The 27092-nt window shown below is 34.2% G+C and overlaps 1 protein-coding gene and 1 long non-coding RNA gene across 2 annotated transcripts in view; both read left to right on the forward strand.

The window, feature by feature from the left end:
- Positions 1-27092, forward strand: part of Egfr (Epidermal growth factor receptor) — a 221836-nt gene that overhangs the window by 116391 nt on the left and 78353 nt on the right. The gene's annotated exons all lie outside the window — the stretch shown is intronic.
- LOC141483927 (uncharacterized) lies at positions 19557-21918 on the forward strand. Its single transcript, XR_012466372.1, has 2 exons — positions 19557-20249; positions 21741-21918. It is a non-coding gene; the product is annotated as an uncharacterized lncRNA (long non-coding RNA).

A 27092-nucleotide genomic window follows, 5' to 3' on the forward strand; every position in this document is an offset into this window, starting at 1 on the left:
ACACCTTACGGTTTGATATCCACAAACTTTATTTAACTAAATATATCACGACATATTTCTTAATTCACTACGAAAAAACTACTGTGTTAGCGAAACCTGTAGTGATATATTTCTTTAAATGAAAGTTGTGGAAATCAAATCGTAAGGTGTAGCTAATAAAGATCCAAACATCTCAGATATCGAAGAAAGTTTTCATAGATACTCGTTTCCAAATGTTCAAATGCAGGTGCTTACTTCGCGATTCAACTTTATACACTTCAACTACACTTTTTGAGATCTGCTTCGTTTAGAGAAAGACGTTTTTGTAGAATCAACTTCGTAGGGCGGTTTTTCCAGTGAATGTTATCTGCAGCGGTTTATATTCAACGCAAATCGCTACTTCTGTACGGAACAGTCCATGAATTGTTTAAGGTTTTTCTGGCAGTCCCATGAGCCTCTATGTAATAAATAATGGTTGGCCCATGCGTGCAAAAGAATTTCGAGAAAAACTTGATTGTATACTCAAAGTAAACGATATTGGCTCCTGGCTCAAAGGCCAAAAAAAACAATACATAGAAATGAACCAGCTGCGAAATAGTCCACGTGGACTGAAGAATTGTCGGTTGGTATTGGATAATTTTTACTAACCGAGTCATAAAATTAAATTTAAAGTCATGTTACGGAGACGAATAGAAATCGGGAATGCGGTGATGCTATCGCCGTCGTGTTCAGTTCAGTAACTGATCGCGATTTGAGTGTTGAAATTCGATATTGGTGCAGTTATCATTACCTAAAATTTCTGTTATCTGTTCAAAATGTGGCGTCCTTAAACAAGTACCAATAGTAATAACGAGTGTGATAACAATGCAGACTTTTTCCAGTGTAGTGTTTCCAATAGCGATGGTGAACAATGCGAAAAAAAAAATACCAGTGAATAAGATTCGGATGCATTTGAATATTGAAACACATGTAAGAATCTTTATCTCAAGTTTGGTTTCGAGGGTAACAAACTATCACGAGCAACGTCAAATTTGACCGAAATTCCTTTCTCAAAAAAACAAACCTTATAAACGCAAGAAGCGATGTGATACAGGATTACCAAAACCTTTAGGTGATCATCTAAAAAAATCATTGAAAAAAACAATATACAACTTTACAAAAGCAATGAGATTCTTACAAGTGAAATCATAAGGAAGAAATTGAATACTTCCGGCCATAACGTGAGCTGCTGTGACAAAACTCTTCAGAATTGGATAAAGAAACTAGGATTTTGATTTAAAATAGTAAACAAACGTCAAGCAGTTATGGAAAGCATGATAGTCGAATTGCCTGACAAATTCTTGGAACAAATAACTAAATATAGATAGGAACAACGGCAAATTTTCTGTTTGGACGAAACTTGGTATGACACTCACGACACAGTTACGAAAGGGTGAACTGATGGTTCGAGAATGTGTATGCCTAACATGCCAACAAAAAAGGATCGCAACTAATCATTGTGCATTGCGTGAGGAGTAGAGGATGGGTTCCGAATTCTTTGAAATCATGTGGAAAAAAACTTGAGGACTGCAATGTTGACTATCATAACTACTTGAAAGCTAATATTTTCGAGGAATGGTATGAAAACACATCGATCCCAAATTTGGATGCAAATAGTTTAATAGTTCTTGACAACCCTTCCCATCATTCGCGACAGCTCATCAAAATACCGAATAATAATTGGAGGAAAGATGAAATACAAAGTTTTTTGATGGATAACAACAAGTTTTACAGACAAAAAAATTTGAAATCGTGTATGCCGTACTGAGACTTCCCCTCTGTTTTTGTGTTTTCAATCCCATCGAGTTGATTTGAGAAAAATTGAAGTAAAGCATCACGCTTAATAATAATTTTCCAAAATGTGATAAGAAGGTAATAGAGCTAATTAAAGAAGAATTATCCTAATATTACCGAAGAAGACTTGCAGAAAAGGATTAAAAAAGTAATTTTAGTTTAAAAAAACTATATGGAGATTGGACACTTCAATATAAATGGTGGAAATAAATTCATTATTGATTTGAATGACGACAGTGCTAGTGAAACAGAGAATATGGAAGAGGAATTATCAGAAGCTGTTGAAGAAAGTTAGTGTTTTTGGAGCGATCGATTGTATAGTCAAAAACACTTCACTTGACTATACAGTCGATCGCTTCAAAAACACTTTCTTCAAAAGCTTCTGATAATTCCTCTTCCATATTCTTTGATTCACTATCACTGTCGTCATTTACAGCGATAATGAATTCATTTTCACCATATTACTGAAGGGGAGCTTTTGGAAGGTAGGTTGCACTATATTTTACTTGAACTATACCAGTTATTGTCAAGTTTTCTTTCTTTGATGTGAATGTGTGACTCTTTGTTTATGAATCGAGGATTCTTAGCGGAAAACCACATTAATTTTCATCGATTATGTGTTGAAATGAAATAAACAAAATGTTTTTAGAATTCACGTATGCCAGAGGAGGTCGTTCCGTATCGCACACCCACATCAAATCAAAAACATAATCACGAATAATTATGTAGGAGTCAAGGAGAAAAACTTATAAAGATTTATATATCAAGATGTTGAAGTTTATTATTATAAAATAGAACATTTCTTTTGTTATCGATTTTAATTTGTAAAATTAGAATTTTTACGAATAAATAATTGGAATACCTTAGAAATTCGTGATGGCTCTAAGGTAGAAAGATTCGAAATACGTTGTCAGTCATTGGTTTGCAATGAATCACGTTGAATATAAACCTAACTCGTCGATTATTATTTTGTAGGGGGAATAAAATTCCTAACTACTAACCAATAGGAGAGGACATTCAGATATCTTAGATTGAAACAGATATGGCAACGTTCCTTTTGGCCATCGGTATCTTCAGAAAGACCGTGCTAATGTAGATGATTACTAGCTGGCAACCACTTACATGCTACGCACGATAGTGTTCTTCGAAATCAACCGATATATTCATCAATTCTAGCAGTTCTCTCAAGGAGAATGGACATTCTCCTCGTTATTCATTAGCATTCGAGCGACAACTATAAATAATGATGTATTCCTCAAATGCTTCGAAACGGTAACATGAAACAGTTACAATTCAAACAAAAAACAACTGTATTTTCATTTTATGAAATATTTGTAAAAGTTGTTTTAGTATTGTTCAAGTAAACGATATAGTGCAACCCATCTTCCAACCAATCCCCTTTTATAATATAGTTAGGGAGACAACTAATTTCGTTATTCAATATTCATTTCTGATTACCTATATAAGAGAATCACAATTACTGTATAATATGTATAGGTTTAGTAAAAATATACATAATAATATCATTTTCAAGTCACTCCTCAAACTGCAGTTTGAGGAGTGACTAGAAGATGACAGTACTACCAACTGTCGAAAGCGCTCGCAGATAATTAATAGAAGATATTAAGCTTCAAATCCTTTTTGTAAAATTTATTATTGAAATGTATATTGTATATATATATTGTATGTATATATATATATATATATATATATATATATATATATATATATATATATATATATATATATATATATATATATATATATCTGTTTAAAATCTGTTTTTCCGTTAACCAGCTGTCGCACCCCTACGAACGACAACCCTCAGAAGTCGAAACTTGTGCGAGCTAAGGATTAACGAGGTCTTACCTTTTAACGTGTGATTCCTAACACGGGTTGGACGGTAGCAAGTGAAGATCGATCGTTCAGACTAGGGCTTGAACCACCGACCAACACGGCAGTCAATTCGAGTGAGTGAACAAAGCACTCACGCCGAACGGCTTGGCTACCGACCGACCATATATATTTGTGATGCAACTAATTTTCCTTCATTTTCAGTATTTTAATATTAATGGATTTTAAATTAAAGGATTTGAAGCTTTATAACTTCTATTTAATTATATGGGAGCGCTTTCGATAGCTGGTCGTACTATCATCATATAGGCTCTCCTCAAACTGAACGTGTCATCCTGTTGTATGTCCTTTTATACGGTCCGAACACCTTAATACAGGTACTCCAGGTTCTTTAGGTAAATTTGCCTGTATTTGGGTTACATGAGGTACTATTCTTTGTGTTGGATCTTCTCTAGATTTACTGTTCCTAGGAGTTACATCAGGTTACATCAGGTACTATTCTTTGTGTTGGATCTTCTCTAGGTTTACTGTTTCTAGGAGTGTGTATTGATTTGTTTATATATTGAATGTTAGACAATAGATAAATTAGAAAACAGAATCAAACAAAAAATACAGAATAAGGATCATGCCACCCCAACAGACAAAACAACACAACGATGGACAGCATTTACGTACGTAGGTCATCAAACCAAAAAACTAACAAACATCTTCAAACCATTGAACATCAACATCGCATACAAGCCAAACACGAAAATAACACAAAAAAAACAGCTATGAAAAAGAAGAAGACAAAAACCAAAACGGGGTAAACAGCATACAATGCTCGGACTGCAACAAATTATATATCGGCCAAACCAAGAAAAAATTGATCCAAAGGTACGACGAGTACAAAAAGGCATACATAAACCCAATAATATATAAATAAACCTCGCAATACACGCCATACAAAACACACATAATTTCTACACCTACCAGAAAACATAAAACTCATAAAACAAGTCAATAAGGAAAACGGTATGGACATTTGGGACAACTTAAACATCCGTAAATTTAAGAGTCATAAATCACTTATCGAAGAACAAGTATAAATCAAGACACAACGAGACCTAACATTCAATATATTAAACAAATCAATACACACTCCTAGAAACAGTAAACCTAGAGAAGATCTAACACAAATAAAAGTACCTGATGTAACCCAAATACAGGCAAATTTACCTAACTGGGATGCAAATGATTGGGCCACAGCTTTGTTTACAGACGAATCCAGATTTGGATTTCATCCAGATTCTCGTCGAGTAAGACTGTGGAGACGACCTGGAAATAATGAACGTTTGAGACACGTCCAGGAAGTCCACACAAACAGAGGTGGTACAGTAATGCTATGGGGCGGAATCATGATCGGCGGCAGAACCGATCTCGTTTTTCCAAATCGCTCCCTCACAGCTCGACAGTACCTCGACACCATTCTTCTACCTATCGTCCGTCCGTTTGCTGGTGCTGTTGGTGAAAACTTCCACCTAATGCACGATAATGCTCGTCCACATGTCGCGCGTCTAGTGACTGGCTGGCTCACCAACGAAGGAGTTGATGTATTGCCATGGCCAGCACAATCATCGGACCTGAATCCCATCGAGCATGTGTGGGACATGCTTCAACGAAGAATTACTCCGCATATGGGGAACATTCACACAACGTTTCAATTGAGAGAGCTTTTAATCGCTGAATGGGCAAATGTACCTCAACAAGACATTGACAATTTCATTTTGTCGATGCACGATAGATGTAGGGCCGTAATAAACCAGCGTGGAGGCCATACTTTGTACTGATTCCAATTTTTTTTGTATTATGATTTTTTTTCGGGGTGCCAAAGAAGAGCCGTATTTTTTTTAGTTTTGCTTATATCCGCACTCAGTATTTTTGACCGTTCAATAAATTTTGTTGTAAGTTACATTCGTTTAATAATCACCCGTCAACTTTTTTTTCCCTACAGCGATCTAAAAAAAATTATTGCCATTTTTAAAAATATCCCTAGACTTTTCCGATGTATATATATATATATATATATATATATATATATATATATATATATATATATATATATATATATATATAAATACATACAAAGATTTTTCGAGTGTGTATGATGTACAAATCAAAAATGAAACAATTAGTGGACATAACACTCCAAAAAGGGAACAACACATATGCACGGAGTCAACAACAGGAGCCAACCGCACATTTGTGGTTCCAGTTAGAAGACCTAGAATTCCCAGGCTACATCTAACATGACCACGTAGGCAGTTGTAGCCTGGGAATTCTAGGTCTTCTAACTGGAACCACCAATGTGCGGTCGGCTCCCGGCTCCTGTTGTTGACTCCGTGCATATGTGTTGTTTTCTGCTTTCGGCAAACAAGTGTTGCCCATCTTCACACTTGGCTGCACCGCGCTGATGAGGCCAATAGCCAGAAACACGTATATACATATACATATATATACATATATATATATATATATATATATATATATATATATATATATATATATATATAAAATATATTTATATATATATATATATACAGGGTCCTGCAACAGTGGCGCGGTGTTCCATATTTCTATATAGGAAGCAGATAGGAATCTAATTTTCTAAAATATTACCTTATTGCTCGAGCTCGACAAAATAAAAATATTGGCGGTCACACAGGGTGTTCGATTTTTTCTGGGCGGATCCCAACTGTGTCTTTTTAAATGGCAACCTATATTTTTTATCGCTTTTTCGGTTTCTTCATAGAAAATAAAATAAACTTTATGTATATCTGCACTTCGAAAATATTGATGGTTTTCGAGATATCTAGCATGACAGGTTTTTTTTTTCAATATTCGTCACTCAGGATATTTGAAATTATAAAGTGGTGCCAAGTCCAGTTGAAATTTTTTTTTGGTCGAATATTCTACATTGGTAACTCTCTCAAACGATATATCTGAAATCGACCTGTGATATACAGGGTATGAAAAACCGCTTGCCAAATATTGTAAATGAAAATTTGCAAAATCTTCCTTAGATTAAATGGAACACCCTGTATATTATCGATCCATAAGAAGCGCCAACGAAACCTCTACAAATTTCATTAAGTATTCCCTATGGCTAAGTTCAATAGTTTTTCTTAAATGAGCATTTCTTTCGAAAAATGGTCATTTTTTCAAAGTGAAATCCATTTGACGACTGATAAGAATATACAAAAAATACCCTTTCCTTAAAATATCGCCCATTCCTAAAATTACCTGTTGCTAGATAAACAAGTTGCGAATTACACCACAAAATGGACGTTCTTGAATAGTTACAATAATTTCAAAAATCTCGGAATTTGTGCCATATTCTTTCGGTCTAAAACAACCTTTCAGCGAATGAAATATTTATTGGAAATCAAGTAGTCTGGCAAATGACAGAACAAAATATTTGGCTGCAAATGAATATTGAAATTTTTAGTCAATCGTGAAGTTGAACTGTCGGTATAATTTCATCAGAATGTTGTTATTAAAAAGTGATTTGATTGATATGATTTTCATATTAGGTGAATCAGACAGGAATTGTTTATTGGCAAGTAGAATTTATTCTCAACGGTATCCAGATAGAAGGCATCCAGATGAAAGATCTTTCCGAAAGGTCTTGGGACGATTCGTTGAAACTGGATCTATTAATTATTCCAAACATGAGCGCATCAAGCCAGCTACTAATGAAGATAATGAATTGCAAGTTCTTCTTGCTGTTGAAGAAGATCCTAGTAGGAGTCAACGACAAATTGGGGAAATAGTGGATATAAGTGAGAGATCAGTGCAACGAGTATTGAAGAAACATCGCTTGCATCCATACCACGTTCAGTTACATCAAAAACTACTGTATGCTGATTTCGAGAAAAGAGTGAGATTTTGCAATTGGGCCATGAACAAAATTCGTCGAAACGAATATTTTTTCAATAATATTTTATGGTCGGATGAATCGACATTCCATAAAAATGGATTTGTAAATCGACATAATTACCATTATTATGCGACAGAAAATCCTCACTTATTGAGACAGGTGGATTATCAACATAGGTGGTCGATAAATGTCTGGGGAGGCATCATTGGAGAATATGTAATTGGTCCATACTTTTTTGAGGGACATATGAATGGTGCAATGTATCTCAATTTCTTACGAAATTATTTACCAGGTTTGTTAGATGATATTCCTCTTGACCTCCGCAATAGAATGTGGTTACAACATGATGGTGCACCTGCTCACTATTCGGCAGAAGTGAGAGATCATCTAAATGAAGTATTTCCCAATAAATGGATAGGACGGAATGGGCCTGTACGGTGGCCCGCTAGATCACCAGATTTGACGAAACTAGATTTTTTCTTATGGGGATACATAAAAAATATGGTTTACGTTGAGCCACCAACTTCTCCCGAAAATATGCGACTTAGAATAAAGAATGCTTTTCGCAGCATTACACCAGCTGTCTTGCGCAGGGTAGAACAGTCTTTCAAACATAGACTTCAGGTCTGCATTCAAGAAAATGGAAGACATGTTGAACATATTTTATAAAAGTTTCATTATCAACCTTAATTTAACTTGTTTGGTTTGATATTGCACGATTTATGAGTGAAATTCTGCATCCAATGAAAAAATAATTTTCCATTTAGCAAAAAGTGATAGGTACATACATTTATTTCGTTAAAAAATATTTGTTTGGACACCTTCTAATGTACAAAATTGAAACAAGATATCTTTCGTATATTTTTATCAGTCGTCAAATGGATTTCGCTTTGAAAAAATGACCATTTTTCGAAAGAAATGCTCATTTAAGAAAAACTATTGAACTTAGCCATAGGGAATACTTAATGAAATTTGTAGAGGTTTCGTTGGCGCTTCTTATGGATCAATAATATACAGGGTGTTCCATTTAATCTAAGGAAGATTTTGCAAATTTTCATTTACAATATTTGGCAAGCGGTTTTTCATACCCTGTATATCACAGGTCGATTTCAGATATATCGTTTGAGAGAGTTACCAATGTAGAATATTCGACCAAAAAAAAATTTCAACTGGACTTGGCACCACTTTATAATTTCAAATATTCTGAGTGACGAATATTGGAAAAAAAAACCTGTCATGCTAGATATCTCGAAAACCGTCAATATTTTCGAAGTGCAGATATACATAAAGTTTATTTTATTTTCTATGAAGAAACCGAAAAAGCGATAAAAAATATAGGTTGCCATTTAAAAAGACACAGTTGGGATCCGCCCAGAAAAAATCGAACACCCTGTGTGACCGCCAATATTTTTATTTTGTCGAGCTCAAGCAATAAGGTAATATTATAGAAAATTAGATTCCTATCTGCTTCCTATATAGAGATATGGAACACCGCGCCACTGTTGCAGGACCCTGTATATATATATATATATATATATATATATATATATATATATATATATATATATATATATATATATATTTCGTTTATACAGGATGTAACTAAATAAGTGTAGAACATTTAAGGAGGCGATTCCTCATCATTAGATACAGCCCCTTAAAGGGGGTACATAAAATTTGTATAGCAATTCACAAGCACTAAAAAAGTTACAATATTGAAATTAACCTGACGTTTTATACTACCAAAAAAGACACTTAGCCAGAATTTTATTTGGTTCACCCCATGGTTGGAAGGGGTGGAAAACGCTCAATTTAATTGTCACTATCTAGATAGATTAGTTTCGTATTTTCGCATTTATGACGATGTATCTGTGTAGTTGTTCGTAAATTATTTTTTTGCTACGAACTGGTTTATTTTGGGCAAAAAACCCAAGAGACATTTTTTGTTTAGAATGAAATAGACTATCGGAAATAAATCTTTAAATGGTAAACAAATGATAAGACAAAAAGTTACGTTGGAAATAAATTTTAGCGGTTGCCGCCCTTAAAACAATTCATGGGCGGTTCCCAAACAGAAGCAGCAGTTGGCGTTGGATGTGAACTGCTGCAGATTTCACTCACTGGGAAAACCGCCCTTGTAAGTTGATTCTACAAAAACGTCTTACTCCAAACGAAGCAGGTCGCAATAAATGTAGTTTGAAGTGTATTGAGTTGAATTTCGAATTAAGCATCTGCATTCGAATACTTCTCTTTAAATTATTTGTGGAAGCGAGTATCTGTGGAAACTTTTTTCGATATTCTTGATGTTTGGTTGTTCAATGGCTACACCTCACGATTTGATTTCCACAACATTCATTTAAAGAAATATATAACGACATTTCTATGTATTGGTTTTTCTAGCCGTTGAGAGTGTCGTCAGCTTTAAATGTACACAATACCGTTTACTTCGACTATAATAGCCATATTCAACTTCATTCTCAAATCCGATAGTAACGAATGTTAAATATTCAAAATGAGACATCAGAAGAATCGAATTACCCATCATCAAAACTGTTGTAAATATCCTATTTTCAAATGTATAGGGTATTTTATTAAGCGCTTCCTATCTTTAAATTAAAAAAAACAAAGTGTGTGTGAGATAGCATCGACATTTTTTATTCATTTGAAAGACCAATGGATGCCATTTTGACCGATGACATGGGTTATGTTGGTTTTGAGAAAAGCTGTGATTTGTGGCTCATTCGCATACACCTGCGACTCAAGAAACCCTCACAAAAAGTCTAACGGGGTCAAAACGCACGCTCTCAGGGGCCAGTTCACACATGGGACAGCCTAGATGAATTAGATTCATATATTACAAAATTAACAAATCTACTGGAGGTTTGTTCTATTTGAAATTAGGAAGTTGTTACCAATTTTCGGAAAAAACTGCTAGTCGAAATGGGTTGTAATTATTTGTGAATAAATCATTATCAATTAATTACTTCTCGTCTTAAATTTTCTGATTTCAAATCGCTGTATTTTTCGAAATATGTCTAAGTGGTCCCCGTTAAAAACCCACCTGTATATTTTATGGTCTTTGATGTTTTGTTATGATATCGTTGTGGTTTTTATTTGTTGGTTTCATTAGGAATTTAAAACTCTGTTATTTTTTATAATGTGAAATCCACTTATCAAAACCACAGCTGAATCATGCGCATAGTTCAAGAAAACAGCGTTCCACAGTGAAGCTATCATAATTTTTATTCCTAATGTTTTCGGTTGTTAACATGCTTGTTTTTTTCCAGGTAAGCGGGCCAAGTTTTATCAGCACATCAGGACGGCCTCCCGACTGAGAACAACTACGAGCCTGCAGCCCCATAATGTTTCACAGAACTTCCATTTGACTTTGATGTATTGTTAGTTTTACAGCTGTCCTTATTCAGTCTTTTGTTATATTTAAATAGTCATTCAGATCATACTAATTAACATCGGTTTATCTTTTTCTAATCAGGTAACAGAATGCAACAGGTACACGGCAAGAATTTGTGAAGAACTTTCAAAGGAAAGAATCCTATAATTTTTTGACCAGTGAATATAAATCATAAGATTCAGCGTCTTAGTGTTTTAGAGAGTATTGTTTCGTCTTCATTTTATACTCAACTCGATTGTTTTAAATCTTCTGAAATATTTAGCAAAAGTTTCACAAAAGTTTCTTATTCCATCATCAAAGAAGTGCATGAATGTTTTTTATAAATGAGAACTGGTTCAGTAATATCTAACGTGTATTTCGGATTGGTTTTTTCAGTTAGTGAAAAATAATCTTTCTGAAGTGTACTTTATTGAAGCTTGACAAATTTAGCTGTGCCACTGACGCATACGCGAACGATAAAGATAGATGGTAACTATTCAACTTTCATCAGGAAGTACAGAGTACAAATGAAGTACAGTTTTCAAACTAGATACATGAAAACTGACGCCTGTGTCTGAGGTTCAAATTTTATGACAAACTTAATGGTGAAAACCGCATATCGATATCTGCCATCGTTTTTGAGTTACAGCATGTTTTACGAAAATGTGCACACCCGAGGTTTTGATAAATTCATCTTTGAAATGCAGAGCTTTTTGGTTTTTCATGTAGACTTTAAAACGTACAATTTGATTTAGTAGGCTTTGGACGACGCGACGCGGCGATAAAATAGAAAAAAATTGTTCAGTAGTAGCTATCAAATGTTGACAAAGATTTTCACAGCAGTAATTAAAACGCATAGTTTCAATAAAACTGATAACAATTTATAGTATATTTACCTACTACTAGTAAATGAAACTTCAACGATTATAATAATAACGATAAAGAACAAACAATGAAATATATTTCTGTAGAGAAGGTATTCGAAATGACTATCAGTTTCTTTAACACACAGGCGACACCTATTTTGAATATTTTTTGCCGAGTTAATTAGTTTACTGGGAGTGAGAGAAGCAAAACTTTGCATTACTGCCGCTTCCAATTCGTATCTAGAAATTGGTCGGCAATTTGAAAATAAGATATTTCAACCCTCTCCAGAGGTTCATAGGCGTTAGGTGACCTGGACGGCCAATGATTGAGTCCTTGGTTGGCTATCCAATTATTACTAAAACTTGCAGCCAAAAAATTGGTGACAATTGTTGTGAGGCGAAGCCCCGTCTTGTTGAGAATATATTTTTCTGAGCTTCTTTGAGTTGTGAGGGTACTATTATAAATGAACAGGCTGATAATTTTACCCCTGAAAACATCTGCCCACATACCAAATCCAAATCTTCCTTAATTTCTCTGTTCCACAATAGAATGAGGATTTTGTTGTGCTGAAGTATGAGAAATGTAGCTGTTGAAAATGGCACTGCTCATATGAGCTTTGTCTGTCCGAATACAATTTAACGAAAAATCACGCACTTGATTGCAACTTTCCAGGAACTACTGTCAAAAAGCCATGCGGCATTCAAAATCTCCTGATCTGAGTTGATGAACTTTCTGATCCCGTATGGCTTGAATTTGTGTTTTTTCAAAATCTTCGTACTTAACATTAGTTCTTGGTAGGCCCGTTGATATTTTCAAATTTCGCGTTGACGTTTTGGGAGTATTTTCAACAGCTCCTAATTATCATTCTTATAATTTGGCCTTTTCTTTTCAAATTGACCGCCATCAATTAGGGTGTGTCACAATCTTGCGAAAATGTCTCTAAATGGTTGCCTTCTCTCTGGATACCTCACATGATACAATTTTCTTGCTGCATTTTTCCCAGTTTGTATAAAACAGACTATCATATCCTGTTTTTCATAATTTTCATACTTCATTGCAAATGTGTAGAGAATTGAACAAAAACCACAAATTAAAGAGCGTCTTTACTGCCTATATCAAAATTTGACCAATAAAGATTTGCATTCTGTTTTATCGCTGCATCGTCCAAAACCCTGTACATGAAAAAACCTAAAAGCCCTGTATTTCAAAGATGACTCTAACAAAACATCAAGTGTGCTTCATTTTTGGAAAGGTAATTTAAAGCTCTATTGAAAATATGTAGGAATATTAAGGGTGTCTCATTTAGAAAAAAAATAGTTTTCCATTAATCACTCATGATATCTTATTTGAAAAAATGAGTTTTTTACACCATTGAATTTTAAGTAAAAAAGTGCTTTGAAAAATTTTCCATGGAAACAAGAAATTTTTGACAGAAACAAAGTTAGAGCAACTTTTCGAAAATTGAAAGTGAAGTTATTTTTGGAGCAATTGTAAATTTCGTACAGTCCAAATGTGTCACAATTTTAAGTGACACTTTTTTGTCAAACATTCTATGCGAGCAGTAGTTCATTTATGAATCATACACTATTTTCAAATTATTTTGGAACGGAAAGTAGTTTTCATATTTCCTATAAAGTTTGAATCTATGTACATACTGACACAAAAACAAAAGATATCTCAACAAACAAACATAAAGTTCAACTGTATTTTACTGATTTCATTTGAATATTTTCCGGTGTACCTACATTATATTAATCACGAGTCAACAAACAAAATCAACTGAAAACTATGTATTGCAAAGTACATACGTTTATTTGAATTCCAACGAAACTCATATTCAGGAGAAAAATCATTAGAGAAGACCTTGGATTCTTCAAGGTAGCAAATAATAAATAACAATCTCTTTCAATTATCTAGACATGAGAAACTATTTATTACAGAAATATGTGAGAGAAAAATTCAAACATTCAGCTGGTTCTGAGAAACATCATATTACAGAAATCTAAGAGAAAAATCTAGTAGAAATATTCTTTTTAAGAATTTAGGAATTGAATATTACATAATATATAATTTGAGTATGGTCCCGAAAGAATTTATGAAAAAAGGTTTTGTGTTCTCGCTCATAGTATTTGATAAATGTAAAACTCAATGATTTATCAATTTAACATCATCAAATAACGTATATACGGGACTGATAATATATATCAAAATTAACATCAAATTTGATAGATTGATTAAATGTCAGTGACAACAATTTTCAATATACGAAATATACCAAAACGGATGAAAGTTCAAAGAATCACAAATAAATAATCTTCACCAAATATATAGTTTGGAAAGGAAGTATAATTCAGATTTATGATATTATTGTATAAACGATAAATCACTATCGTAGGTCGGTGATGTCCTTTTGGCATTACTTAAACTTGAATTCTGAAATATGTATTCAACTTGACTTGTTTGAAAATTTAGTCAATCATTAAAAAAGTGGTCTTTTGGCGGATGCATATTTATTATCCAAATTAATTAATTTTTCATCTACTAATATTCAAAACTGTTGAAATCCTAACTGTTTAATATGTCTAGAAATAATATAACTTATGAGACATTTTGTCGGGTTATTGAATAAATAAACTTGTTGTTCGACTGCTGAATATTTTCATCAGAAGTATTTCGTTATCGACTTGAAAAATCTATCTTGTCAATACTAAAAAAATTAAGATCGGAGTGAGACAGAAACCGTGATGACTGTCATATGGAGAAGAGGAATGGCGATAAAGTTCAAAGTGGTAAGTTCCTTTTTCATGTTACTCTGTAGGTTCGTTTTCTACTAATTACAATGGTTTTCTTAATTGTATTATTCAACTATTTATACATTTGGTGAACCAGTTTTACTATTGTGTTGAAATATGGAGAACTACGGTTTCACTACAAATATTTGCGATGTATTGCCCGAATGTTGCTGAACAGTTGATTCATGATGAGTATAAACATTTAAATGAATATATGTAGTAACGATTTCAAAACTTCTCACCCTTAATAAATCTCTCACTAAAAGGTGACGAAACACATTTGTAATTCAGCCTACTTACATGGAGATTGCAATTATGAGGAAGGTAAATTAGCACGAGATTTAAAAGATCGTTTCATTTTTCCAATAAGCCTAGTATTTTTTATCAGTAGTCTTCTGGGAACGACTTTCGAAAAATACTTATAACGTGCTTAGAAATTATCTGAAGATTTACCATTGTTGGTAACATTATTTATTCGTACTTATCTAGTTTATTTACGTTTGGTATATAAATTTGAATTTCAAACTTGCAACTCTAGTTTGGAAAAGCAAGTGCAGTTTGAATGTTCCATTTTTATTCCGTGGTTATTTCACAGTTACAGAAGTAAGTGCGATCATATGATAATGCCAAATTTGTTGGCACTATTCTTAGCATTCTTCGAATATTCTGAATTGTAGAAAAGTCGAAAAGTAATCCACAGCTGTTGTTTGTGAAGTCTGAAATCATCAGTATCAGCAGGTGACATTTTATGAACAATACATTTGAGAAATTTCTAGACACAAATGTCTGAAGGGGTTGAATTTGGTGTTTTGGAGTACATTCTAATGTCTAATGGTTACCCAATAGGCCACAAAATAATAAGGTAGAATCCAAATTCAACCAAATTTTCTTAAAAACTGAACACATCGCTTACTTTTACATACATCTGGACGTATCATCACTTTTCTAATGAGGACAATTGAATTTATTCCAAGTATAACTCATTGTGTTATATTGCAATTGTTCCTGGTGTTAATTATCACAACAGTATAATTTCAAGCAGTTTGTTGTTTAGTCCCGTACACAATGATTGAAGGTAAAAAAACAGGTTGAAGTTAGTTATCATAAGACATGGTAATTAACCTCAGAAATAATAACAATATATCACAATGAGTTATACTATTGAGTCTTCCAACAGGGACATCCAAACTTTGACAATTGATAACGACCATCTTGTTGAAGCTACATCTATCAAATCAGTTGTCATCAGGTGGATAAGTTTGACTACACTGGTTCAGTAAACGATCAGCCAACACCCGTACGTCGACGAAATCCAAGATCTGTCGAAAACATCACCACTGTCCACGGAGAGAATGTGATAGAATCATATTTGAAAGGGTAGCAAAGCCTGCAATTATGTATGAAGTGCAAGTGTGGGGGAGTAGGATGCATGATAGTATAGTGAGGAGACAACTGAGCGCGACGCAGAGGCCTTTTCTGATTGCCTCATGTGGGGCGTACAGAACGGCGCCGACGACCGCGTTCAGCGTGATCTCAGGTATAGCCACCGGGTCAGACACCATGAGTAGAGAATGCATGAAAGGAAGATCGAAGACAGAATGAAAGGAATAGACAAGGTTCTCCCTTGGATGCAAAGGATGTTGCTGGAAGAAACGCAGGACGAGGAAATGACTGAAGTGTATGTGGACGCCGCGCCGGAGCGAAAATGGAGGATGGAAGAATGGGCATAGACTGGGTGTATGAAAGGAACGAGAGCAAGTGGGTTCGAGGGAACGAGGAAATACCGGAACAGAACAGTGTGAACGAAGCTGAACTGATTGCGATAGAGAGAGTGGTCAACATATGGAGTATGAATGAACATATGAGAATAATCAGCGATTCCGACATAGCGGTGGAAAGAATGAAAGCAGTACGAGTGAGGACCAAACAAATAGCGAGGATTCAGAGAATGATTGAAACAAGGAATGAGAGGGGAGCACGGACTGAAATAGTATGGCAGAAAGGACACCAAAGAGATAATCCTGAAAATAAAAAGGCGCATGAGGAGGCCACCAAAGGTATTGGTAAGGACCGCGTTACATGGGAGCTAAGATGAATGAGAGATAAGAATAAAGAGCGAACCAAGAAAGAATGGCAGCAAGAACGTGATAACGGAATGACAGGGCGACTGCTATACAGATTTTGTAGAGTAGTCGGGAATGAAGCACTGAATCTGTCGGGAAAGGCTGTTCAACTATTCACAGGGCACGGTAACTTTCCGGGTTACCTGGCTAGATTCAACCTGGGACCGGAGGTGCCTTGCCCATGCGGGTGGTAGAGCCTGGAACGACAGATCATGTGCTTGAGAGATACATGCATGGAGACAAAGTTGGGTGGAGAAAATGGAAAGAAAGACTGGAACTAGAAAGGGGTAGAATGCAACTGAGAGATACAAATGGGAGAAAGATTGAATGGATACGCATCGCGAATGAATGGGCAGAGAGCGTGTTGCGGAATGACTGGGATATATGAGAAGCAAGCTGTCAGCTTACTGATATACCGGAAAGGTGACGATCTTCCCAATCCGAGCTGATCGGTATGCAATATAAAGGATCTGACTTGAGGACCTGTAATGTTTGTTTTCTGGTTTGAACATTGTAAATATAGCACATAGCTAGGGCAGAATTATTTATCAAGGTCGAAGGAAAATTATGGTGATCGTTGAACGATCCATTTATTATTGTTAAAACTTATTTCAATTATGATTACTATTATTATTATTATTATTACTATTACTATTAGTTAGAATGATTATATTTGAGTTTAATATTTACTAATATAAATGTGAAATATATTTGGAGTAATAAAGTTAGGTCTTCTACCCCGTTAATTTAAAGAGAGGGTTTCCTTGACAGTGATTGAGCTCGATAGAGGGAAGATGCCCAGTTGAAAGGCTTCCGAGCCAGGACAACGGAGGGTGACGGCATTATTCATGTCTGTGAGAGTAAGCAAGAGAATCCGAGGCAGTCTAATTCGCGTCGCTCACAAAACTTGGCCAATTTTGCGTCGTTACTTGGGCCTGCACCCGTATAAAATTCAACTGAGCCTGGAACTAAAGGTAAACGACCATGTGTTTGCTAAATGGGCTCTGGAATAGTTGGCAACTGACCCTAATTTTCATCGAAAAATCATCTTCAGCGACGAGGCCCATTTTTGAATGAATGGGTGCATGAACAAACAAAATTGTCGAATTTTGGATGCTACCAATCCACATGAGATCCAAGAGCGTCCAATGATCCGGAAAAAGTTACTGTTTGGTGTGGACTTTGGGCAGGCAGCATCATCGGTGCATATTTCTTTGAGAACGACGTTGGCCAGGTCATCACTGTCAAAGGCGAGCACTAGGTCGATGATTACCAATTTCTTTCGGCTTTAATTGGATGATCTCGATACCAACGACTTGTGGTTTCAATAGGATGGTGCTACGTGCCACACAGCTCATGCTGCTATGGTTTGCGAAACGCGCGTCGAGGGGTAGTATTTTGTTCTGGTATAGGAAAAGTGTATTCAGTGGGTTGAAAGGTTTAATAAAAACGAAAACTATGTACCTGATTTATGCGCTTTTTATAGTTTAGATGACCTTCGCGACGTTTTTGATACTAATCTAAGCAAATAGTGAGTTACACAACAACAAAAACCTCAAAAATTCTCGTTGAGAATAATAACCTTGTATAAAGAATGAATTCAATGGAAATAACTCTTCCTCACAAAAGTTCATATCATACATTGATCACGCCCTCTTGGTTGGTAAACGAGTCGAGAAATGTGTTTAAAACAACTATTTTTGTTTGATAGAACATCATTTGAAAGTTAATTCATACTCTATTGAACTGAATTTTCAAAACTTTTCTGCCAAATCAAGAACACTCCTATGACTATTGAACGAACTTTTTTTGTGGCGATTTTCTGGGTATTTTTCACATACATTTAGAAATAGCAAACTTTTTAGTTCACCACGATACGTAACTGCGTAAATTCAGATATGTTTTTCACAAATAAAAAAGTTCTGTTTATCATTAACTTATCGTCGGTGTTCGAGCGGTTCGACGTGGATGGTTTGTTGACTCAGTCAATCGGCCGATGTGTGAGTCGATGGTTCTAGCCCCAGGCTGAACGCTCGATTTTCACTTGCTATCGTCCAACCCGTGTTAGGAATGATACGTTAAGAGGTAATACCTCGTTAGTCCTTAGCTCGCACAAGTTTCAACTTCAGAGGGTTGTCGTTCGTAGGGGTGCGATAGCTGGTTAACGGAATCAACATATTTCAAACATATTTAATAATTTCTTACAGATACTTATTTTACCATGCCACCATCTTCAGAATTGGAAAAATCCAATGAATCTTCCGTTTTTTCTTTGATTCGTCCTTGATACAAGAAGTTTTTTGAAATATGATATATGTAAGTGTTCTTAATTGACTTCTGAAAAATTCGATGTAGTACAAGGTGTTCTCTGACATAAGTTGCAATTTCGCCAGTATCCATATTTTTCATTAAGACGGTTAATCAAGTAGGTACGATCCATTTCTAAGGAGCGAAATACACTTCTCTCCAAATATAAGAATATACGCTAATTATTTGAGCTTACGTTTCTTAGAATGGGTTCATTGGCAATGTATGGCAAGTTCTCATTATAATTTTTTTTATTTTAAATTGTGTAAGGTGAAAAAACCCAAAAAGGTCAATAAACTACATCTACAACTACACCATATTTTGGATCTTTCATGAAAAGGATATACGTCTTTTCATAGACCTTTTCCAATGTATTCTTGGCGAAACTGAAATAATAGATAATATGGGATTTAATTTTTATGTTAACAATAATCCTACGTGGTAGGAGATCATCATGAAAAATGAGAAATAAAACTTTCTATGTGTTTCTTCAAAAGAAGATCATAGGTTGCTTTGAAATTTTTATCTCTATTGGAAAAACTGTTACTCTATGCCAACATCGCCATGTTCCACCAGAAAATCACACTTTTTTCAACAAAGAAATCCAATTTCTTGGCCTTTCAACGACATCATTTGTTTGATTATATCATTGCGAAGATGAACTATTTTGAATCAAGCGAATATAATATCATCTCAAAATCCACCACCTATTTGAAGGGAAAAATAAACTGTTTCAAATGGAGAGCAATATAAACTTAATCTGAACACATAATATTTGTTTGAATTTAATACTGTATCCCTTCGAATAACTCAATTCGTTTATAACAAGAGTTTTGTGAATCTACATACAAAACTATATTATGATCGACTGAAAATAACAGGAATTTTGTATAGAATGTACAGGGTTTCTTATAAAGAAGTATTTCATTCATTTCAGTTTGAAAAAACCTGTTGTGCTCTGGTCTTTCTATTCTTAAGTGAGAGGGGAGCGGGAAATTCCGTTGTAAGCATCGCGTACGCGCCAATATATGTTGGAAAGTGATGTTGGTGTGTTGCGATTTTGAGTAGGAAGTGTTTTATGTGTCTGTAGGCAGTGCAATTTCTTTTCGATTATTTTGTATCTACCATAATGGAACAGATTTTACAAGACTGGAATCTTGCACAGTTGAAAGATATTTTCATGGGTAAGTATTATAATTGGATAAAACTCCGCTATATCAGTAAGTACCGCGTTCTATACGTAATACCGAAGAGAAAGTGGTAAACTTTGACGGCAACTCTTAATTCAGCCTTCATTTTGCGAAAATTATACCAATGCTCCGTAATTTTTCACACATGCATTATTACATTTGCTGAGCTTTGCAAGTGTATATTAAAAATCCTCCACGTTGATTTAAATTTGCCAATCTCTTGTTTTGAACATACATTTTATCTTGTTTCAAATAAAAGCATTTTGTCTAAATAAAATTTGATTTTCTCTTAGACCGAATTCATTTTTTATTGAAAGATAGAGGTACTTACAGTTTCGACAATAAATTATAATACAAAAAATACCAAAATAGGCACCAGTAGGTATAAAAAGCTTCTATATGTGACCGCCACTTTTTGATTTCAACATGTAAATATTTGTTGAATTCCGAAACGTCTTCGCTTTCTATAATCACTTCAGAAATGTTTTTATGTTATTCATTGAGAACAAATTGAATATACCCTACTCAGCTTGAAATTATTTTATAGATTTCCTTTAGAAATGTAAGAAATAGGTAGAAATATTACCAAACTCACTAGAGATGAAATATGAATTTCCAAAAACGTGTAAAAAGTGAATGCTATTATTTAAATAGCGAATCATATTCCTTTGAGTATGTTTGTATGATCATGAGTTACATTTTTTCAATGAAACATTTTATGTTTTTCATTGATCCTCTAATAATACTCACACGACACTTTGAATTCCTATAACGGTTCTAAAATTATTATTTTGAATGGCAATATTTGTTGAATTCCGAAACGTCTTTGCTTTCTGTAATCACTTCAGAAATGTTTTTATGTTATTCATTGAGAACAAATTGAATATACCCTACTCAGCTTGAAATTATTTGACCGATTTATGATGTAAGAAATAGGTAGAAATATTACCAAACTTACTAGAGATGCAATATGAATTTCCAAAAACGTGAAAACAGTTTATTTAAATAGCGAATCATATTCCTTTGAGTAAGTTTGTATGTGTTACATTTTTTCAGTGAAATATTTTATATTTTTCATTGATCCTCTAATAATACTCACACGACACTTTGAATTCATATAATGGTTCCAAAATTATTATTTTGAATGGCAATTTTTCTGTATAGACTTCTGTCCACTTCAAAGGGATTTGAGGTACGTCTTTTGAATTGATTATTTATTTCTGATCAAATAATGTTCAAGCACCTTTTAACTTGCTAGGAATCGTAAAATAAATAATAAGACCTCAGACAAGTTTAAAATATTGAGGGTTGTCATTCGCATGCGAACAACAATTGGGTTGGTTAACGGAATAAACCCACTTAAACAGTGTTTTATTAAAAAAAAATGTTTTGTTGATTAAGTGGCTGCTGTTTTCATATTTTTACCTTTCTATATATTTTAAATATTGGCTAAGGATGATGTGCTGATTTATTTTTTCGTTTCAGAATCCAAGTGATGTTCCGGCAATTGTGGATAAACAAAAGCAGAATGCAGAACTTTATCGACGATAGTGATTTTTTTAATATTATTTTATGATACTTGCATAACTGTATGATCTCTCAAATGTGTGCGGTTGGAATATGATATTTAAGCAAAGATTAGCAAAGAAAATTTAGTTCTCTATCACGTTTTGTTTTTTATCACATGCTTTTTCAGGATATTTATGATTCGCAATTTCTTCAAATAAACATATCATAAAATTTAGGGTAAATTTTCGTTATGTGGACACCCGGCGATTTTGAAAAAAATTTTGACTGTACTTACGTATTTTGATGCGTAGATTACGAATCCGAAAGAAAAAAGCGGCGCTCTACCTTATTTAAAAAGTTACGGCCCTTCAAAGTTCAGAAAAGGGCAACTTTTCAGCCTTCTTTTTCACTAAATAAACTATTTAAAAACACATGCATTTATTGACTAGTTCACCTCTACACCCTATTCGTCCTTCTTTAACACTTTTCACTTCAATAATCAACATTTTTCTTATAAAAATGTCAAAAAATGTACGGAGCTGCTTTTTGGTTACATATCACTGTATTTTGCGTTTTTAAGGTTAATGATATGGTTGGTACTACTGATGCAGTCCATATTCCTGAAGTAATTCAAATGTTTTTTACCTTCATTCTTTAGATCGTAAATTGGTTTTTGGTGGTGTATTACGAATTTGAAATAGTAGGCGACGGGAAATACCAACCGCTGTGTTAAAGAAGGAAGAATAAGGTGTAAAGGTGACCTAGTGAATAAATGCTTGTGTTTTTAAATAGTTATTTAGTGAAAAAGAAGGCTGAAAAGTTGCCTTTTTCTGAACTTTGAGGGCCGTAACTTTTTGAATAAGGGAGAGCGCCGCTTTTTTTCTTTCGGATTTGTAATCTACGCATCAAAATACGTAAGTACAGTCAAAAATTTTTTCAAAATCGCCGGGTGTCCACATAACGAAAATTTACCTTATTTAGTTTCTTTCCTTACCACTTATAGCTGTTCATATTACAGATGAGATACTTTGGATTCAAGTAACTAAATACATCCAAATGAGAGGGACAGTTTATAAACAGAAGCATAAGTTCATCTTTGATGAAGTAAATGAGTTTATTTGATTCATACAAATAGAAGCGTTTCAATGAAAAATGCTTCTCTTCAAAGGAAAACAATTAATTTCTCATACGGAGACATTTAAATAATGTTCCAAGTAAACATATCTCTCTTTCAAAACCCAAAACAGTTTTGCTTCGAGATTAATTTTGCTCAGACTAAAGAATGCTTACTCACTTCTCTTGAGCTAATGTGATTATTTCTATTGAAATGTATGTACAATCTTGGTGGAATATTTTTTTTTTACTTAAAAGAAGCGTTTATTCAGTCCATTTGAAATAATGATTCAAATTCAACAATTCAAATATTTCTCAATTCAGAAAAATATTTCTTCATGAATATAGGAGAGCAAGATTTCTTTAAATCGAGATAATGTTCTTCACTTCGAGATTTTTATTTTTTCTGTGTGCAGTTTCGTACTATAAGGACATTTGCAAACATTTACAACAAACTGTTTATTGTAATTGTTTGAAAATGTCCTTATACTGTAGTAACATTACTTACAAATGAAAATTTTATTTCTATACATTTTCATTGCAGACTAATTTGACCTTGTATAAAATAAGGTATATCAGCAAAACTGATTCACATAAATACAGAACGAAAATGGTCCCAAAACTGTCCCTTGAAGTACACTAAGGACTAACGTAGCTAACGTGTGGACGGCTCACCCCAGCTTGTCTCAGACATTACAGGTTTTAGGACGCCACTCAGTACGTATTTTCCAGTGCAAATCTGATCACGCATGTCGTGCACTTCGTGACTATTAGATTCGATCCACATGCCGTTGATCAGGTACTGAGAGAACGAGTGGGGGTGGTTGTGGAAACTATCGTCGGTGTTATCAGCTAACCGTGACTACGAAATACATCCAACCCAACATACCAATACCGACTAAGAATATTCCATCATTTTATATCTCAAACGAAGCATTATGACGAAGAAATAATGGGACAATTCTTTTCTTTGTCAATCTCAGCAGATTCTTGTATGAAATTTGCAATTATGAGGAAAAACAATTACTAACATTGCTGTAATCATGTCGTTTCAAAGAATTAGAATTGTTCATTGTGTAAATCGAGAAAAAAACTTCAGTTTGTTTCATTTAATGTCACGTCAATAACAAAGAGGTTGTAAAGTTATTAGTAACTTTTTTCAGTTACTTTCTAATGGAATATCACCGAGTTGAATGCAGTCTCTTTCTGAAAAATAATAACTGGAAACGATCACTTATCTATAATCAACAAAGGCTTCATCAGATGGTAATTAATATTTCAAGTATTCGGCCAAATGGAATGTGAACGTGGTTACGAAAAAATTATAAACCTGCTGAAATATTATTTTGAGTACGATTCTACTTTTCGAAATATCAAGTATATTCTGAATTCCACGAAGTAACAACAATATTTCTCTATATTCTCACTCATAAAACAAGAATTTTATAGAGAAATTGGAGTAAATACCCGTTTGCCTCTACTTCTGTTGTTGAATTGGTCGCGGTGGTAGTGCGCCCGACTCACGATCGGAAGGCCGTGGGTTCGATTTCCGCCTCGTCCAGATATTTTTCTCGAGAGAATTTATCTGAAGCTGGGATGATTTTGCAACCGTGTTAGGAATCACACGTTAAAAGGTAAAACCTCGTTAGTCCTTAGCTCGCACGAGCTTCTAAACTTCTGAGAGTTGTCGTTCGTATGGGGGCGACAGCTGATTAACGGAAAAACAAATTTTAAACAGAAAAACAGATTTCCAAAGTTCCTCGTATATTGGTGGTATAGAACTGAGATGTATTGAGATGTACTCGAAAGATTTTTAAGGAACTAGGTATGAATGTGGTTTTTAAAACAAGTCATACACTACAGAGCCTTTTGGGAAGTACAAAAGACAAAGTCGACAATTCGGAAAAGTCTGGAATTTACGAAATTGAATGTAAGGACTGCGATGCAAAATATTGTGGACAGACAAAAAGATCTATTAAAGTAAGATATGAGGAACACATAGGACACTTAAAATATGCAAGACCTGAAAAATCAGCAGTCGCCTATCATACATCAAAACCATCCCATAGACTTCAGTTCATTAAGATTAGTTAGACAAGTTAACAACAACAGACAACTAGATGCCTATGAGAGTGTAGAAATAAGTAAACACAATAATATTATGAATAACGATGATGGACCTATACCAAAGAGCATACTATATAGCTTGTTAAAATAAAATAATATTGTTGGGTTTACTGATTACTACATAAGGACACATGCAAAATTTGGATAGGCAATATTGTGAAATTAATTTTTATATAGCTGAAAATTGTTTTTTATAAAATATATTGTAAAATAATAGATGAGGCAAAATTGTAAAATTAATTTAGATTGGTATACCTGTATGGGTGGTACGCCTGGATGGTTCACCTGTATGGGATACCTATAATAGCATAAATAGGGTTAGCTCGCATCAGTTTCTAGTTTTAATCTTCCTCGTTGAAGATGATCATTTGGTGATCGAAACACGTGTCTAGGTGTTGAAAATAACGATTTGGTGTTGGGAAAAAACTTCAGTAATATTCATTACTACACCAAAGGTTCCCAACAGTGCATCATAAATATCAGTCTTGTCGATATTACGAAACCACCATACGATTATAACAAAAATTCAAGATCATTGCCGGCAATTCCCAAAGTGTTGGGAACCGTAACCGATTCTCAGCTCCGAAATTACCTACATCTCTTGCTATAGTATATTATCCGAATAACACGGTTTCGCACAGGGTGTTGTTGTGAAAAAGTATTATTGGACATAACCGATAATATAATGATGGGAAGTCATGAAAAGCAGGAAACATTACTAATTTTTTTAAATTTCTCCAAATTATTTGCCACTTCTCATTTGAACTTACATTCTTCAAACGTTATTTGATTGGAAGAAGACAGAGTATCAACCCAAAAAAACCATCTTCAGAACATTCGCCAGTTAGCTTTCATAAATCTGAAACTCATTTACAGCCCTCGATCAAACTCGAATCAAAAAGTGAAGTCAAAGTTGTGTGATTAATTCATTTGTTTTTCCAGATTTTATTATGCGACACGCAAATTTTTTTTGTCTTCGACTCATTCACGAATTGAGGCGTGGGCAACATAACGCATGAGTTGAGACAAAAGTTGTTTCAAAAGTAATTTTCTTTCATGTAATTCCATGTGGAAGTAGCGTTTCGAGAGGGATTTTTCTTTCATTTTCTGTCTGAAAGTTACCACCTACTTCTTGGCATCGTATACAGATCTTTGTGAAGAATTTATTTTGAAATTGATTGCTTTTCTTCATTTCTCTAAAAGATTCCCACATTTTTTGTATGAGGATGGAGAAATAGAAAGACAAAACCAGTGTTTCCCAAAAAGTAATCTCTCCTAAAAATAAATCACTTTCAATTCAAACAAGATTCTTGTTGTTCTTCTATTTCACCCAGGACTAACATGGAAAAATTATTCTTTATCATAATATCTTTTTTGACATATACCAATGAATTCTCTCTTGTATATATGTACTTTTTTATTGTACTTCTCATATGGTTTTTCTGACTTGTTCATTTATAAATTTTTTGTATACACCTTCTAAAGTCTTCGAAAACTGCCTGAATGTACCTTGAGTGATATCTGCTATCTGATTCATTTTTAAATTCAACGTTCTGATTATTTTATGAATCTATAGAAGGCAACAAATCTGAATAAAAAAACTTTCAAATATAAATTGTCCTTTTCAAAATAATTTTGTTTTAATTATTATTCTGGAATCGACTACTGAGGTCATTAGCCATTTTGTAGTATACGATAACTGTTTATATTTTGTTGAGAAGGTCTGTTGCTTTCAGAAAGTTCAAAACATTTCTTATAGCTTTGGTACTGAGGCAAGTTCTGATATTATCCGGTAAGATATATCGTTGTCGATCGGCTTCATATTGGTGGCATTCTAAGAGAAGGTGTTTAACCGTCATCAAAGTTTGGCAATTTCCACAGGATCGTTGTCTTTGTCTTCTCAGTATATAAGAGGATGTTAAGTTCGTATGTCATATCCTAAGTCGTGTTATTATGACGTGTTCTCTTCTCGTTAGCCCTTGTGGAAGTCTCATGGCTGCAATATCAGGTTTGATATCTTTCAATTTTGAATCGTTGTTTGTCCATTCGTGTTGCCATGTGTTGAGTATTGAGTTTTTTATGAATTTC

The sequence above is a fragment of the Leptinotarsa decemlineata genome, unplaced genomic scaffold (assembly GCF_025532065.1).
Source record: "Leptinotarsa decemlineata unplaced genomic scaffold, Ldec_3_MD MMD2_tig00004307_RagTag_RagTag, whole genome shotgun sequence".
Taxonomy (NCBI): domain Eukaryota; kingdom Metazoa; phylum Arthropoda; class Insecta; order Coleoptera; family Chrysomelidae; genus Leptinotarsa; species Leptinotarsa decemlineata.